Source organism: Simochromis diagramma, unplaced genomic scaffold, assembly GCF_900408965.1.
Source record: "Simochromis diagramma unplaced genomic scaffold, fSimDia1.1 OVJJ01000293.1, whole genome shotgun sequence".
In the NCBI taxonomy this organism is placed as follows: Eukaryota; Metazoa; Chordata; class Actinopteri; order Cichliformes; family Cichlidae; genus Simochromis; species Simochromis diagramma.
Genome location: NW_024386801.1, coordinates 7,446,287 through 7,462,199, shown reverse-complemented (window position 1 = coordinate 7,462,199; position 15,913 = coordinate 7,446,287). Strand labels below are relative to the sequence as shown.

The 15,913-nt window shown below is 39.2% G+C and overlaps 1 protein-coding gene across 1 annotated transcript in view; it reads right to left on the bottom strand.

The window, feature by feature from the left end:
- shank3a (SH3 and multiple ankyrin repeat domains 3a) overlaps positions 1 to 9,043 on the bottom strand; it is a 225,956-nt gene extending 216,913 nt beyond the window's left edge. The window contains exons 1-2 of the mRNA XM_040025475.1: positions 8,737 to 9,043; positions 2,938 to 3,012 (exon numbers count right to left, since the gene is read on the bottom strand). The gene's annotated coding sequence lies outside the window, so the exon portion shown is untranslated. The remainder of the gene's footprint in view (positions 1 to 2,937; positions 3,013 to 8,736) is intronic.
- Between the last annotated feature and the right edge of the window lie 6,870 nt (positions 9,044 to 15,913).

Below are 15,913 nucleotides of genomic sequence, written 5' to 3'. Positions count from 1 at the left end.
TAGCATTCATCAATCACGTGTGCGAAATATTGAATGAGTACGTCTACCACATTCAATCAATAGTAACACTGCTGTTACATGCAACAGTAACAGAGGGCTGCTAAATGAAAAAGTAAAAAAATTCATGGAGGTAAAAAATCAACTCACGTTTCACGTTAATCTTACACTGCTTGCACTTGCATATGTGTTGCTGGTGGTCTTCAATTTTTGGTTGTCCCTTGAAGGTCTAGACAAAAAGCAATTAGTAATCTGCTTCCCTGGTTAAATGATAAAATTATTGGCTCGAGAATCTTACATGTGAAAAAACTCCAAACAGTAGATTTATTAACTCCACGTGAAAAAGCTGCAAAAGCTCAGGGGATCTTATTTCAGCAAGCTTTCTGTAAGTCTCAGTTATTCCAAGTTATTATTTTTTGCAGATGCCATCTCTTAAATGCCTCCCCGTAGGACATCCCTGTTTTAATACTGTTTCCAAACTGTTTTTCAAATTTTGTTGCTGACAAGATAAATATCATCAATATTTCAGTCATTATTCCCTCCGCGGGTATCGATAGAGCTAATCCTGCTTAACAAGTTCACACTCCTCTCTCTGATCACCTCAGTGGAACGTGTCATAACCACTGTCTCATTTACTTTGTTAAACAGGTTCTGGTTACTGTCAGACCCTGGCCTTAGCTGGCTATTGTCAGTGAATCGCTCACCTTTGGAAATACTGTTAACACTTTCGGGCCTGTACTACAAACTGGATCTGGATCCATATCAGCAGTAGTATATTAACAATTTCAATGTTACTTCCTGGCTCTAATTTTTTGAGTAGTTCTAAATCTACCTCCCCCCCTCACCAAAGAATCTCTCTTAAGGGCACTAAATATTATTTCTGTGCCATAACAGATGGCAGATATTGACATTTTTATTATCTTGGTTCTTGACTCAACCTTTTAAAAAGTAGACTCGATGATTAACATTCATCTATCTGTGCTCTCTACTGGTTTAAACATCCATCTAACTCAAATGTGAATTTGTTTTAGATTTTTTAAATCACTGACTTAATTACTGCAATTCTTGCGACACTTGGTTTCATCAAGAAGCAATAAAGATCATCCAACTTGTTGCAGTCTGTCTTCTTACTATAAGACCAAGCCCGGGGGGCTCATGACACCAGCGCTGGCCTCTCTAAAGTTACTTAAAAGACTCTGTATAGTGGGTACAAGTCTTCTGCATCTTCTACAGTCTCTTATGTTGATTAAGTGGTGCCTTTTATTTTTTTCAGCTTTAACACAATAATATTTATTTGCACTCAAACCTGGGAAATGTTTTATTTTTTAACATTAGAGCAACGTTTTAATTTTGTATATTTTATTGGGGTTCTCAGGGCATTGCGCTTTTTTTATTATGTTTGGTACTTCCATTTGCTTCCACTTATCGTTTACAGGGTCATGGGGGGCACTGGAGCCTATCCCAGCTGTCATAGGGCGAAAGGCAGGGTACACCCTGGACAGGTCGCCAGTCTGTCGCAGGGCTAACGCATAGAGACACAGACAACCATTTGCACTCACAAATTCACACCTATGGGCAATTTAGATTGACCAATTAACCTATCCCCACTACTGCATGTTTTTGGACTGTGGGAGGAAGCCGGAGTACCCAGGGAGAACCCACGCAAACACGGGGAGAACATGCAAACTCCACACAGAAAGACCCCAGCCTGATGGTGGAATTGAACTCAGGACCTTCTTGCTGTGCAGCAACAGTGCTAACCACTGTGCCACTGTGCCTTTTCTAACTTGTTTGAAAAAAAATTTGAGAAAGACATAAGACATGCAGAAGAGTTGGTTTTATTTGTCCACATTAGGGTCATTCTGATGTTAAATGTTAAATCAGTCCTAGAAGAAGGAGAGACAGAGGGCAAACAAAAGTGAAAGAGATGAAGAGACAAAATGACAGTGAAAATGAGAGAAACAGGAAAGCCTGTGGCAAAGTCACCACTGTCATTAGAGTGAAGATCACATCAGCAGGAGTGGTGAACCAGGGAGCAGAGGCACCGAACACCTCAGAACAGAGCCGAGGGGCTCTAATGTGACCTTTATGAATTAGCCAGTCACAACTTACATGACCCTGCACAAGTAAGACAATAAACCAATAGTGTCACTGTGATGACTAAGAGACGTAAGGGAATCCAAGTATTTTTGCATTATGTGATATGTGTTACACAATAAATAAAGAGAAAAGAGCAATAACCTCAAAATGGGATCAAATGGATTAACTATGTTTTTTCCTTTAGACAAGATGTCAACCCAGCCTTTTATATAAATGCTCTCATGTTATCATCAAGCACTTTTTATAAAGATGCAGAATTCACGTTGAGATCAGTGACTCCAAGCTGCCCACTCCTTAAGGCACTGACATAACACCAAACTTCCACATTTCCTCCAACATGCTTCACAGCGGCTATGACAGTCTTCTCCAGAAAAACATCTTGTATGTGTGCAAAAACATCCCTTCTGTTACTGTCGCCAAATAACCGTTTCGTCGATCTATACAGAGCACACGATTCCAAAAGGCCCAGTTTCAACAAATGTTTATTGGCAAAGTGTAGTTTTATTCTAATGCTCTTTTTAGACAGCTTGTTCTCTTCTCCCGGTCATTTTTAGAAATCTCCTTTTAAACATGCCTACAGGCACTTTGTCACAACTGCAAGCGTTGTGACAAGAAGTAGATCATTTCACAGACTTTCTAAAAACCTTTGTTTTGTACCACACTGCTTGCTCTTCTGTTGAATTTACTGGACTGAGATGCCCTTTTTGTTGCAGATTTTCCTTGTAGTGAAATTTTATACAGTTAAAATTGAAATCCCTTCATAGACTCAAAGTTTTTTTTTCTTAAGAACTCAGAGACCCGTTCAGAAATTACAGTCTTCAAGAGAACAGCAGATCTTACCTGTCAAAGGTCTAAATAACAGAGCGTTGTCACTCCCTCATGTGGTTTTCATCCCTGGGAAACCATCTAGAAGCCCTGTATGGATGTGAATTTGAGATAAATTTAGTGGTGGCACTTATTTTATCCAACACGAGTATTTATTTTTCAATTAAAATGTGAATAAAAATGTGAAACATAACTTTATCTGCATTGCTTCAAGCATGCTGGGGAAAGTCAATAATGTTTTTTCACTGCATTGTAGGTAAAGAATAGAATAGAATAGAATAGAATAGAATAATCCTTTAATTGTCCCACAAGGGGAAATTTGGTTGTAACAGCAGCCAAAAAGACACATATACAAACAAACAGTACACAGGACACAGAACAGAAACATACACAATTTTTCTTACATATTTACATTAAGGACAAGTTAAAGTAAAGTATAATGATAAGAGTATAACAGTGGTATTATAGTAGTTATTTTTATTAAGAGATTAAATGCAGATTTTTTTTAAAAAAAAATTATTAAGCATTTTTAGATTCTTTAAGTTTTTCCTTTTACTTCAGTAAATGATCTGTAAACTCTTTAAATTGTATCAATGAATATATCATAATGTGCTGCTATTTATCTGCAATCTGAATGGTAATGAAATCACAAAACACAGCTGTTGGATACTATCTAAGTGCAAACCATATTTCTATAAAAAAAAACAACTAATTCATTTGTGAATCTATGTATACCTGTGGATAGCCTAATAAACTACTGTGTTGTTGCTTGTTGCTGCCCTTTCATTGTTGCCCAAAGCCTTTAAGAATAATCTGCTGTCAACACAGATACACACAGGAACAGTAATGAACCACAATTTCATTGACCTCTGTCTTTTCTTTGTACTTCTTCTATTCATGCAGTAGCAAAATTAAATGAGGTATAGGAGAGATGCAGCAGATACACGGTCCCTAAAAGTGACAGATGACTGTAAGTCTTGCCCCAAAGTCCCGACCTTATCCTAGTCAACTGTTGTTAAAGACAAACCATCAGTCATTCTTCGAGCCTCCTACAGGCATTGCACTGCAGGAAGGGATGAAGGAGAGGCATCTACAGAATTTGTTTTGTCTACAGAGAGAAACTCGGTGTCAGATTGGGAGAAATTATTCTTTGTAAAGTCTAATTGCCTGTTGTTGAGCTGAAACAACAACTGCTATATTCATGGCACTAAAATCTTCTCCAGAGGAGAGTAATTTTGTTATATTGCTCGCCCATCCAATATTTCTCCAACATGTATTTGCGTTTTTTTTGGTTGGTTGTTTTTTGAGTATATAATCGTGTTTGAACTAAATACAATAAAGTACTGCAAACTACTAGTTGTAAGGGTACCGATGGAAGTTGAGCTCCAGTCAGAGGAATGTTGGTACAATAAATGAATGACCCCAATTCAACAAGAGTCATTTCAGTCATAATTCCTGAACTCTGATTCTGTTGTCTGTGTGTGTGTGTGTGTGTGTGTGTGCGCGCTCGCGCACGTGCGCATTTGCATGTGTGTGCATGAATGCATATTTGTATAACACACTAGGGTATGATAATTTTCTTAATCATGGCAGGATTCTCATAGGAAGAGACTCTAATATAACCAATTATTCAGCCTCCTGGCATTGATGATAGCAGATATTAGTTTAGGTGGTAACAAAAGCTGAAAAGGCATTTTGTGTGTACATGCCGTGTATGAAGTTATTGAATACATAACTGCACAACACTGAACACTAAGTAATGACCTTTAGAGTTTCTGTTAGGAGAATGTTTTGATAGACAAGCTTTCCTCTGAAATTTTTACACCCAAACAAGTTAATGGAACTGAAATATATATATGTTGAAATAATAGAAATATCAACAATGAAAATATACTTAGTTATGGCTCAATCTTATATCTTGTCCTTGTGTATTACGCCCACATTTCAGGGCAAACACACTGGGGACGACCCTCTAAATTCTTTGGTATTGTTATCATGGATCCTGTTTCTTTTACGTTTGTTTTTAAATGCCAGACATTTTCTGTGTGCAGATGGCTTTAAGCATTCTGAGTAACATCTTGTTGGTCTGCTGTGAGATTTAACAAGCTGTCCGCAGGCTTGCTATGACCACAGAGATAGAGAGTCATTAGTTTTTCTCTCTCTGTATTTCTTCAGTTCTTCAGGGAAAATGTCATTAGCATTCCTCCCTGCGACTGAGAGAGAGTCAAAAGAGCATCTGACTCTTTTCTGCTGGTATCACATCCTCTGTCACTCATCCCTGAAGGCCCTCAGTATAACTTTGCCATTGGTTGACCTGACTGACATTCATTAGGGTCATCACAAACACAGAGGTCCTCGGCTTTATTTTAGTGCTGGGTCAAAGCTGACACTCAGGAAGCAGTAAGACTTGTGGTATTTTCAGGGCACGCAGATGTACAGATCTAAAGGGTTTTGATCACCTTCATGACTGCACCAGCACCCTGAGAGGCTTTTTTGCAGATACAGAGAGATGAATATAATATGATATGACTCAGTCACTCGTTTCTGTGCAAGAGCAGGAAAACAGACTGGCAGGCATCTGGGACCTGTAAAATATAATTATAAAACTCTTCAGATTTCAAATTTGGCCCTACGTTTGACAAATTTCTGAAAGTGGTGCTAGATTAAGTTTTAATTGTCCAGCGTTAGTATGGATATTACACTCTAGGATTTAAAAGTACTACCCTAGAAACTTTTTTTAGGCGACTGACAGTAAACACAACTCAGGAGAACTTTGATTGTCTGATGGTCTTTTGTCCGACAGCGAGAGCATTTGGAGAGAAATCAAATCCTTCCTGTGGTAACAGCATCTTAGTTCTCTAAATATTTCCACTTGCCGGAGAGAAATATACGAAAAAATAATTGGGGGGAAAAAAGAGAACATATTCTACTGCAGACTTTTTTTTTTAAGACAGAGTGAAGCCTTCTGTTTCCCAGTCTGTATGCTTAGCATAAGGAAAGCTAATTGTCTCCTGAGCTTCATACATACTCAAGGCAAGAAAGCAAACAAGCGTCATTTATCCTGTTATATAACTTTTATATCTATATTTCACTTATTTTCTTATGGTGTCCACTGAAAAGGACATCTGAGTATACCTGATGTCTTTGCACATTGTAGTTAGTTAATGCTGGTTGCATTAAAAGGATGTGCATGCTGTTAAGAGTGGCCAGACTGACTTACTCACAAGGAAAAAAAATGAATAAAATAAACAGCTTTAAGCCATTACTCTTAGCTTGTTGCACTTTATTCAGGGAGGTGTTTTCATTACCGTCTGATTTTTAAAAAAAAGAACCACAAACATGGTGTCATGCAGGCATGAGGGAATTCGATGTAGGTGCAAGGGATAAGAAGATGAGAGAAGGTAAGGGTATATCTCTGCACCATAGCATTTAGTTCTGCTTTACTTTGTCTCTCAGTGCCTGTCTCCGTGTGCCTGAGTGGTCCCAGCATCCCCAAAACCTACATTTTCCAGCTCTGTTATAGCAGTAACATCCTCATGCTCTCATCTGTGACAATGTTCCCCACTAATAGGCACAGAGTGACATCTGTGTGTTATACTGTAGGTGCACCTGCAGCCTTGTGCCTGCGTGATCGACCTCTGCGCTCCACCCTGCACTCCTACTAATTGAAACAGACGGAGAGGTTGCGAAGGTGAGGAGGAGCCCTAAGGGCAGCAGCGATGAAAGAAGAAAAGATGTACAGAGAGCATGTTTATCAGGGCAATCAGGAAGGGATGCACTGAGGGCCCACTCACTCTTTTAATGTATGTCAGCAAAGTCTGTTTACCACCTGTGGCTTCCTGGCTTTGTACAGCGTCAGTCAGCTGACCAAGCTCTCACATTTGCTACTACAGCATATAAAACATTTTAATTTCGCTTCTTTTTATTGTGTGTCAGTTTAGTTTTGGAAATATAGAAACATCACTCTCTGTTTGTTTATACACCACTACTCAGTTTAATCATTAGCAGTTATTAAGTCTGTGTCTCTCTCCTATAGTTTGCCTTTTGTCCTGTCTCTCCCTGCTTCCTTCCCTTTGTCCTATCGCCCAGCCTATTGCAACAAGTGGAGGTTTCTTCCTGTTATTAGGGAGTTTTTTCTTCCCACTGTCGCCAATGCTTGAAGGCTGTGTGATTGTTGGGGTTTCTTTCGATTACAGTGGGGTCTTTATCTTACAATATAAAGTACCTCGAGGTGACTGTTGTTGTGAAGTGGTGCTATATGAATAAATTTAAATTGAATTGAAGTGAATGATTTACAGCTCTTCTGGAGATATTTGAACTGCTGTTTATTCTTCAGCCTACCAGTCTATGAAACAAGCAAATTCTACTTTTCCCAACTCTTATTTCATATTTATTTTCTACCTTCTCACTTCAGCAGCTCACTTCTGCTGTTCACAGTCAGTTATCACAGAAAAGGTTGTAAACTCCAAGCAAAAAAAACCCCAAAATGCCAGAATCCACACTTGATTTCTAAGAGTACATTCAAGTGTTCAAGTCTAGATTTCTTGGACACTTAAACCAACAAGCAATAGATTTGAGCTGAGGATCATCTGCAACATATTGTTTCCTTGCAGTTTGTTCCTCTTTTCTCTATTACTGTCCCTGTCAAAATAAATGTAAAAAATGCCCTAAAATAAACCACATAAAATAGATTAAGTCAATAAATAAAACAATGCCTGCCTTTGGCAAAATGGAATAACATCATAAAATGCTAAATAATAATAATGGGATTTACATAGATATACCTCTACAGCGCTATATTTAATACACACACACATATCCAGCATGAAATTACATCTCAGTAAAGCACCGTGTTCTTTAATTCAGTTATATGCTGATTCATGTGCAATTATAGTTAATATTTACCAGTATTTACAAAAAATTGGGAAATGTATGACCTGCTGAGGAAGGGATTATCTCCATTTCCTGCAGTGTAATGATGATCCACTGGAGGAGAGCTAAAATACTAGATTTTTATAGTTTTTTAAAACTCATAATCAAATGTGACACAAACAATGAAAGGAATCCAAGAGGATCATTGCATTTACTAAACTAAGGTGTATTTTAAGTATCACAAATTTAAATCCTTACTTTTAAGATCATTTTGGTTAAAATAATGTAGAAAAGACCTGGGACAGACTAGGAAGCTTTCTTTTTATTCGTTTTTCAAATAAATCCTGGTTCTCACCCACATCCTCATGCTGCTTCTTTTCTCTGTCACTTTTTTCTGGTTTTGTTATTGTTATCACACAGCTTCCTTTATTAAATTTGTTAATTGAACATCTGAGACTTTTGTGATGAAGGATCTTGTACTGGGATATTCGGTCCTTAATCGTTTTGCTGATCCCCGTTGCTTCAGATAGTTGAATAAGATTACTACTTTCCTAAAATTTTAAATTAAAAAACTTTAAATCTGAATAATAATTTAGGCATATTGCTGTTCCTGAATATCAGTGGGTCAATAGGCTTTTTGAGCCTTTTATGAAACAGCAACAGCTTTTTGGTCCATTTTCAGGTTTCTAAGAAGAGGAAAAAAAACCTTTGGAGGGCAATTTTTAAAAAGAGGTGAAATTAATGAGGCTAATGTCATGGTGAACTGGCGATGCTAATGCCATGCATTTAAGTTTAAAAAAATATGCCAAATTAAGGGCAGTAGTGTTATGCTGCTGTAAAGAATGCAAGTCTGCTTTTAATGATGATTAATAATTATTAGTTGGTTATAATCACATATACATTAAATACAACTTCAGCGCTTTTTAATTTGTTCTGTCCTACCTCAAGAGAAGAGAGTCTCACCAACAACTTTACTTCAGAAGTGCACATGGACAAAATGGATAAAAGTGCAGAATGATGCAGTCGTGAAACACCGACCACTGAGACAAAGGACACGGTACTCTTCTGAAATACTGGATACAACGTGATTTCCTTGCAGCTTCCAGTCAGACGCTTGGGAAAAATGTGACTGCTGCTCTCAGACTGCTCTCCACTGTCTGTTCCTCTATGTATGCATGTGTGAATGTGTGTGTGTGTAAGAATGGAATGATGGCCTCTCTTTTGTTGTGCGAGGTAAGAGGATCCTGGTTAGTGAAACAATACCTGACCATTCAAAAGCAGATGGACTTAACTGAGTCACGAGGAGCCAGTCTAGGGCAGACCAAACACAAGCAGGAGGGGGGGAGTGAATACCTCCTCTGTGAGAAGAGGAAGGAGACAAGCCTTTCAGCAACTGGCCAGTCATTAGCTACCATTGTGTGTTTGTTTGTGCATGCTGAGACAGATTCAGAGGTCCTCTTGTAGAATCTGATTGACTGATATGGCTGAGGGGGTCTGATGGAGATGAAAGTGGAATTGGAAATGGGGCAGATGGAGTGAAATGGTTCACTCTTTACCTGTATGTAAACTCTCCCTCTCTGCAGAGGTAATCCACACCTGCATTAATAATTGAGAAGTGCTCTGTGCGAGTGTGTGCCTATAAGGGATCCAGCCATTGTTTACCTGCCCTGTGCAATAAAGATCTGTACCATCTCTTCTTTTCTTTGAAAGGTAGCAAAATTGTATTACTGTGGCTGACAATTTGTCAGATTTAAATGAAAAGAACTAGGAATTACTCCAGATAATCACCATTCCCAAGGTGCAGCATTAGATCTTTGCTGGTACAATTATACATTACACACACACAGCCCACACAGTCCTGCACACTCACTCACGCATTCACGTATGCTTACTCAACTGTCCAAATATTCCTCTCACTTCTCCACCTGAGAAGGGCAGAGGCTGTCACTCATGTCAATGAGATTTCTAGGTATTTAAAAGTCCACGAGTCAATCCACTTCAGCCACAAATTGATCTCATCTCAAATGGAGCCAAAAAGGACAATTTACATATTCATGGTTGAAACAGAACAATGCTGACTAAATCTGATGAGAGTCACCTTCAAGGAAAGCTGCTGCTGATTTCAGCTGAGCAGTGTCAAATGCTGTCCATATAGACGGAGGGTAATGAGACATCAGGCCCGCATAAAACAAATGTTTTTACCCACGTGTGTCTATATTGCTGGGTTCAAGTCCAGGGAATTATTTATGACAATGTGTTACTAATTCAAGCGTTACTGTGATGTGCGGAATCTACACAACTGATCTCATCACGCATTCAATGGGTGTCTTTAAATCTATTTTCCTCCTCTGTGTTTGAATTTTTTTATTGCCTTTTATTTGGCAGTGGATTTTTTTTTATGAAGATCGCAAGTCTGTCTGTTTCACCAGTGTGAAACTGTTATTTTCATCAAAACAATATAGAACTGGCTTCCATATCCTATAGTAAGAAAACTATTTGTGTATCTGTGCATATGTGCACTGTATTCCCTGGAAAATACAGCAACATATATCTTTGTTAAAACAGATTTTGGTTTTGTAGATAAACAGAAGTCAAGATGAATGTAAAGTGTAGAAAAGAAAGACATTTGTGCTACTGTACCAATGAAGTTATCTTTAACCCAAACAAAATAGTGCTGAGTGAGTGAAACGTAATTCAGTTTGACGGTTGAATTTTTCTTCAAAAAACAAAAGGAAAAAAAAAGAGTGAGGTCAGTGTGGGATAAAGTCAAAATTTAAACTCTGACATTAACACCTGCATGGGGTTATTTTACTCCAGAAAGAGATCTGAGTCAGTTCACAAAATGTGAAATGGGCAACACTTTTAAAGATCTGTGAAACAAATGAAAAGCAGCTCCAGCACTGAGAGACAGAGAATGTACGCTGAAAGTCAGGGAATGGCTTTTATCGAGCGTGACAGAGAGAAATGGGATCTGGGTTTGTGGGCATTGAAGTGGTAATTGATTCAAAGCTCTAGATCTGCTTGTGGACCAACCTCAGGTGTGGGAGCTGATCTGCAACATGATAGCTTAAATTCCCATTTGACAGAGAGTGAGATTTATCTCCTTGAAGAGCCACTCCTCAAATGATGCAGATAATAGCTTGACATGCAAATTCAAAGTCGAAACTATAATTAGACACTTTATATTGCTTTACTTGTTAAATTCATTTACATCTCCCTTTCCAGCTTCCCCATCAGATGAATTCCATGTGAATAATGCTCTGGAAGTGGAAGCAACATTCATGAGCAGTACTGCACTTCACGGTAGTTAAAGCCAGAAAAAGTGAACTTCATTATGCAGTTGAGAAGTACTGATACCAAAATGGTACTGCTTTAACACCTGTTTATAATGTTTAGGTACACCTGGCTAGTATCGGGTTAGACCCCATTTAGCCCCCAGAACATTGTAATTCTTTATGGCACAGATTCAGGAAGGTGCTGAGAACATTCCTCAGAGTTTTTTGCCCATACTGACATGAGATTATTAGGGAGATGGTGCAGATTTGTCAGCTGCGCATCCTAGATGCAAATTAAGGATTCCACCAGATCCCAAAGGTGCTCGGTTAGGTTGAGATCTGTTGACTGTGGACGCCGTTTGAGAACAGTGAACTTGCTGTCATGTTCAAGGAACCAGTTTAAGATGGCCTAAGATTTGTGACATGGTGTGTTAGCCTCAGTTTCCTGTTCTTAGCTGTCATGAGCGGTCTTCTGCTGTGCTAGCTCAAATACTTCAAGGTTGAACATGATGTGCATGCATTCAGATTTTGGGTGTAACTGGTGGTTATGATGTGAGTTGGTTTTGCCATCCTATCAGTTCAAAGCAGTTTGGCCATTTTCCTCTATCGTCTGACATCATCAAGTCATTTTCACACACAGAACTCACTCACTGAATATTTTCTATTTTTCAGATGTAAACTTAGCACAGGTTATGTGGGAAAATCCTAGGACCTCAGCAGACCAGCAAATATGGCACTAACAACCATACGACATGGTTGTTTTAACCATCTTGTAATGCGCTGTCATGTCATGCCATCATGCTGATTAGATATTTGTCTTAGTGACAGTTCAACTGGTGTAACAAACAAAGTAGCCAGTGAACATATATCTATATAGTACATTAAAGTTACATACACATACAGTATTCATGTCCTGTGACCCCCAAACTGGGCAAGTGGCTCCAGTGGATCCCAGGAATGGCCAAGATCTCTGTCCAAAAGAGCACAGCCTGAGGAACAGCAATGATAGTGCAAAATGCAAAACAATACAACATCATTGCTGTAGACCCTGTCAGAAAGGTCATACTTTAGAGAGGTGATGCACTGGAATGTGTTATATTTCAAAGTATTTATAATCTGTTCTCCAAACATGTTAATGTGGCGCAAAACCGTTAAGTCTTTAAGCTCTTTGTGAGTTTAAAATGCCAGAGAAGGGAAAACTTAGGAGGAAAGTTATAGTTGTTGAGAAATGCATTTAAATCACTTCAGATATCCTCATGCCGATTACAAAAACACTACACTCTCTTTATATTCTGCTTATATTCTTGCTAAAAATGTGGCCAGTTAAAGCATTAATTAAGTTAACTGTACAGAGAACACTCCATCCTGCAGTTCCCGCAAAAAATGGCATGTTTGAAGTCCTTTACTTTTTTATTTGCATATTATCTATCCACCTTTATCAGATTCTCTCTGTACCCAGAATGGGCTGTAGAGGAAGCCACATCTGCCGACAGCTGATCAAGATAAACTCTCAAATGGGAGAATAATCATTAAGTCAGCTCATGCGTTTTGCATTCATTACTGTTTGTGGCTCCACAGTCATTAGGAGTGATCTGGTCACATATTGTAACCTAGCAAAGCACTGAAGCTGCTAATGAAGGCCCAACAATCTTGTTTACATCTTCCATTGAGAGATATATTCTGCTGACATCTGTCAGTGTTTGACATCATTTTCTTCTGTTTGATGAATCGAATGTGAATACGTTTAAAAATGGATTTCCGTGATGTAACATCTAAGGCAAAAGGAAGTGCACAAGAGAAGTGATCAAACATCCAGTGTTCTGTGTTACTCAGTCACAAGAAGCTGGGAAGGGAGCATACTGCATCTTTTAGGGCCCAACGTCCCAATTACGAGTGATGACAATGCAAAATTCAACTTGGAAAATGAGAGAAGTTACAATTCACTTTCAACAGCGGCATTTTTCATGAATATGGAAATACAGACGTGAGGAAGTGGTCTTTGGGATTACACACTCTTGGCAGATGATAATAAATTCGGACAGGGTTGTTTACAATCAAAGCACAGAGTTTTCTGTCCCTGAGGACAAGCTGAGCAAAGGCACATCTCAAGGTGAGCGGAGCTGTGGATGGAGGATCTGGAAGCTAGAACCATACACATTTTGGTTATTTATCTCATGCAACATTAATCAGATGTTTTCTGCTAAACTTTACTATGTCATATCCCCATAAATGCTGCAGAAATTCCATTTTGAGTCAATGTTATCTCGCTCTGTGAAGGCCCTGTCCTCTTGAGCCATTTCTGTGTATCTCTCAAGTCTGTTTGCCTGCATGATGAGTGCAGGGGTGATGCAGGAGTCAGCCTGGAAAAGAATAAATCACTCATGGAGGCAGCTTTGCAGTATGGCAGCAGATGACAGCCGGAGGGCAGTTTGAGGAAGGCAGTAGGCATGAAGGGCCAATCAGGCTGTCTTTCTTTATCATATTACCAGGCAGTTGTAGAGGGAATTGAGGGCAGGTCATGATTACCACCAGCCGTGTTTCTTTAGTAAGCGGAGACCACACAGAGACAGGCAGGTGTTGTTTACATCTGACTGTCATTTTGTGCGCAAGTAAGGAAAAAGGACTGAGACACTCTTTTTGATTGTAAAGTAATTCCAGTAGATTTAAGTGGAAGAAAACATTTTGCTGTATATATTACAATGAGAGCTTCAGCATGTGAGCTGAGACCGTTGACAAAGGCGTGCACATATTTCCCCAGCAGGTCCTCAAACATTTATGAGTTCTTCAGCTCATGTTGCTCCATGGAGACCTGTTAGATTTCATTGCATAATTCTGTGCACTGTTCCAACCTCTATTGTACCAATGAACCTCTGTTTATTTGCCAGGATGCTTTCTATCACTGCTCCCTCAACTCACAAGCCAGAATAACAATGACTTTTTTATCATTGAAAGTACTGTTTGATCCCCACTCACATGGTAGATTGTTACAAAATAGGCTCACACAACTGCCTTGCCTTTGTAGTACTCATGCTATTCAAGCTAACCAAAAGTGTGGTTTCCTAATTTTATTCTGACAATATCTGTAATAGTCATCATTTATCACAATAAGAAACTGCATGTGCCTTAATTTCATGATGAAAATCATGAAACAATTCTGGGTTATTTATCACAAACGCTTATTCATCACAATCACTACATCTTCTCTCACGAGCAACTTCAAAGATATTGCAATTTGTGAACTGCAAATGTATTTGCAAGATGACGAGGCGATAGAAGGCAAGGTCGTTTATAGATGTTTTGCTGTCAGAGCAAAATCAAAGTATTTGGAGCTCTCCATGGTTCTGAAATCTATATTGATCGATCTATCAAACTATCTATTGTGTAATATGATACATTTTTTTCTTCCTGTTATTCCTCATTAAATCAGATGCATCTTTTCTCTCTCAAAATCACTTTTCAGTGGTTGAGGAAATAAGGGAAAATGTGATCCCATGGCGCCCACTGGTGTTAAAACAGTTTATCTGCACATTATATCGCAGATTTACACAGGCGGCGTGCCCAGGAACACTGCTCCACAGTCCTTCACAGTTTAACTTGCAGCCTCTGACCATTAATATTGTGTGAAATGACTTCGAACAAGGTGAAAATGAGTTTTTCATAAAAATTATTTTAGTGTTGGCTTTTATCCCACTCACCACCTGCTGTGCCTCCTGAAGATTCAAATAAACCGTAAGATTTTATAACATGCAGAAAATTGTAAGAGTTTCTGATTCTTAAGAAAAGAGCGCGCGAGGTGGGGAGAGGGGATAAAAAGGTATGGGGATTAGATCTCCTTGCAGGCATGAGGCTGACTCCTCTCTCTTGTTTTTGTCCTGTGGGATGACAGCGCATGGTGGGATTCATTGTCTCCATGAGCTGTGCAGGGTTGTTTTGTACAACACCTCTGTCTGCCTGAAGCTCTTGCATCATATACACATGCCTGCCTTTTTGAAGAGCAAGTGCAAGAACACACACACGTTGTTTCCACAGACTGTAAAAGGAGATGTTTCAAGCCACACACACACACACACACACACACACACACACACACACACGCAAACGCACACACACCCTGTCATGGGACATTAATTCTGATTAGTTTTTCTTGCGGGACAATCCATTTTATATGAAGATGCCCAAATTTGAATCCCAAACAATGGACACTGCTTCGGAAACAGTCCCACACAGCATGGCAACTGATGCTTAGCTCATGTAGGGAGACACACACACACACACACACACACAGAGAGAGAGAGAAGCGACAGAGAGAAGCGGGGGTAAGAAACTTTTTGCAGCCTCAGCTGATTCAAGCTGCTCGTTTTGTTCTGTGTTGTTTCTGACAATGGTTTTCATTTACTCGCAATAAAAGGTCAGAGCAGTCATCTTTTACTAAAATACAGTGCAAGCAGCCTGTGTAGTGCATAGACTGTCATTTGGCTCTCCTGCTTCTTCTCTGTAACTCATGGAGAACAATTAGATGGGTCTGGAAAACACCCTCAAAAATTGATTATTAGTTGTGGCAAAGGTATACCAGTCATTACTGAATATTTGCTTCTAATGATTTTTGCTGTAGGCTGTAGGTGCTCCATTAGCTCTACCAGACTAATGACTGACTCATTGTTTACCTGAGCTGAGCATGACAGCTTTACTAGATTTTTCTTTTTGTCTTAAATGTAAAATGAACATGTTCGATGGAAGAGCAGGGGCATCGCTGCCTCCCTTCCAGGGTTGTTGTTCCCTGCAGAGATCGTTAGAGTGCTCTGTGTTGGAGAAGATTAGATGAAGGGAGCTGCTGCAGCAAGGTA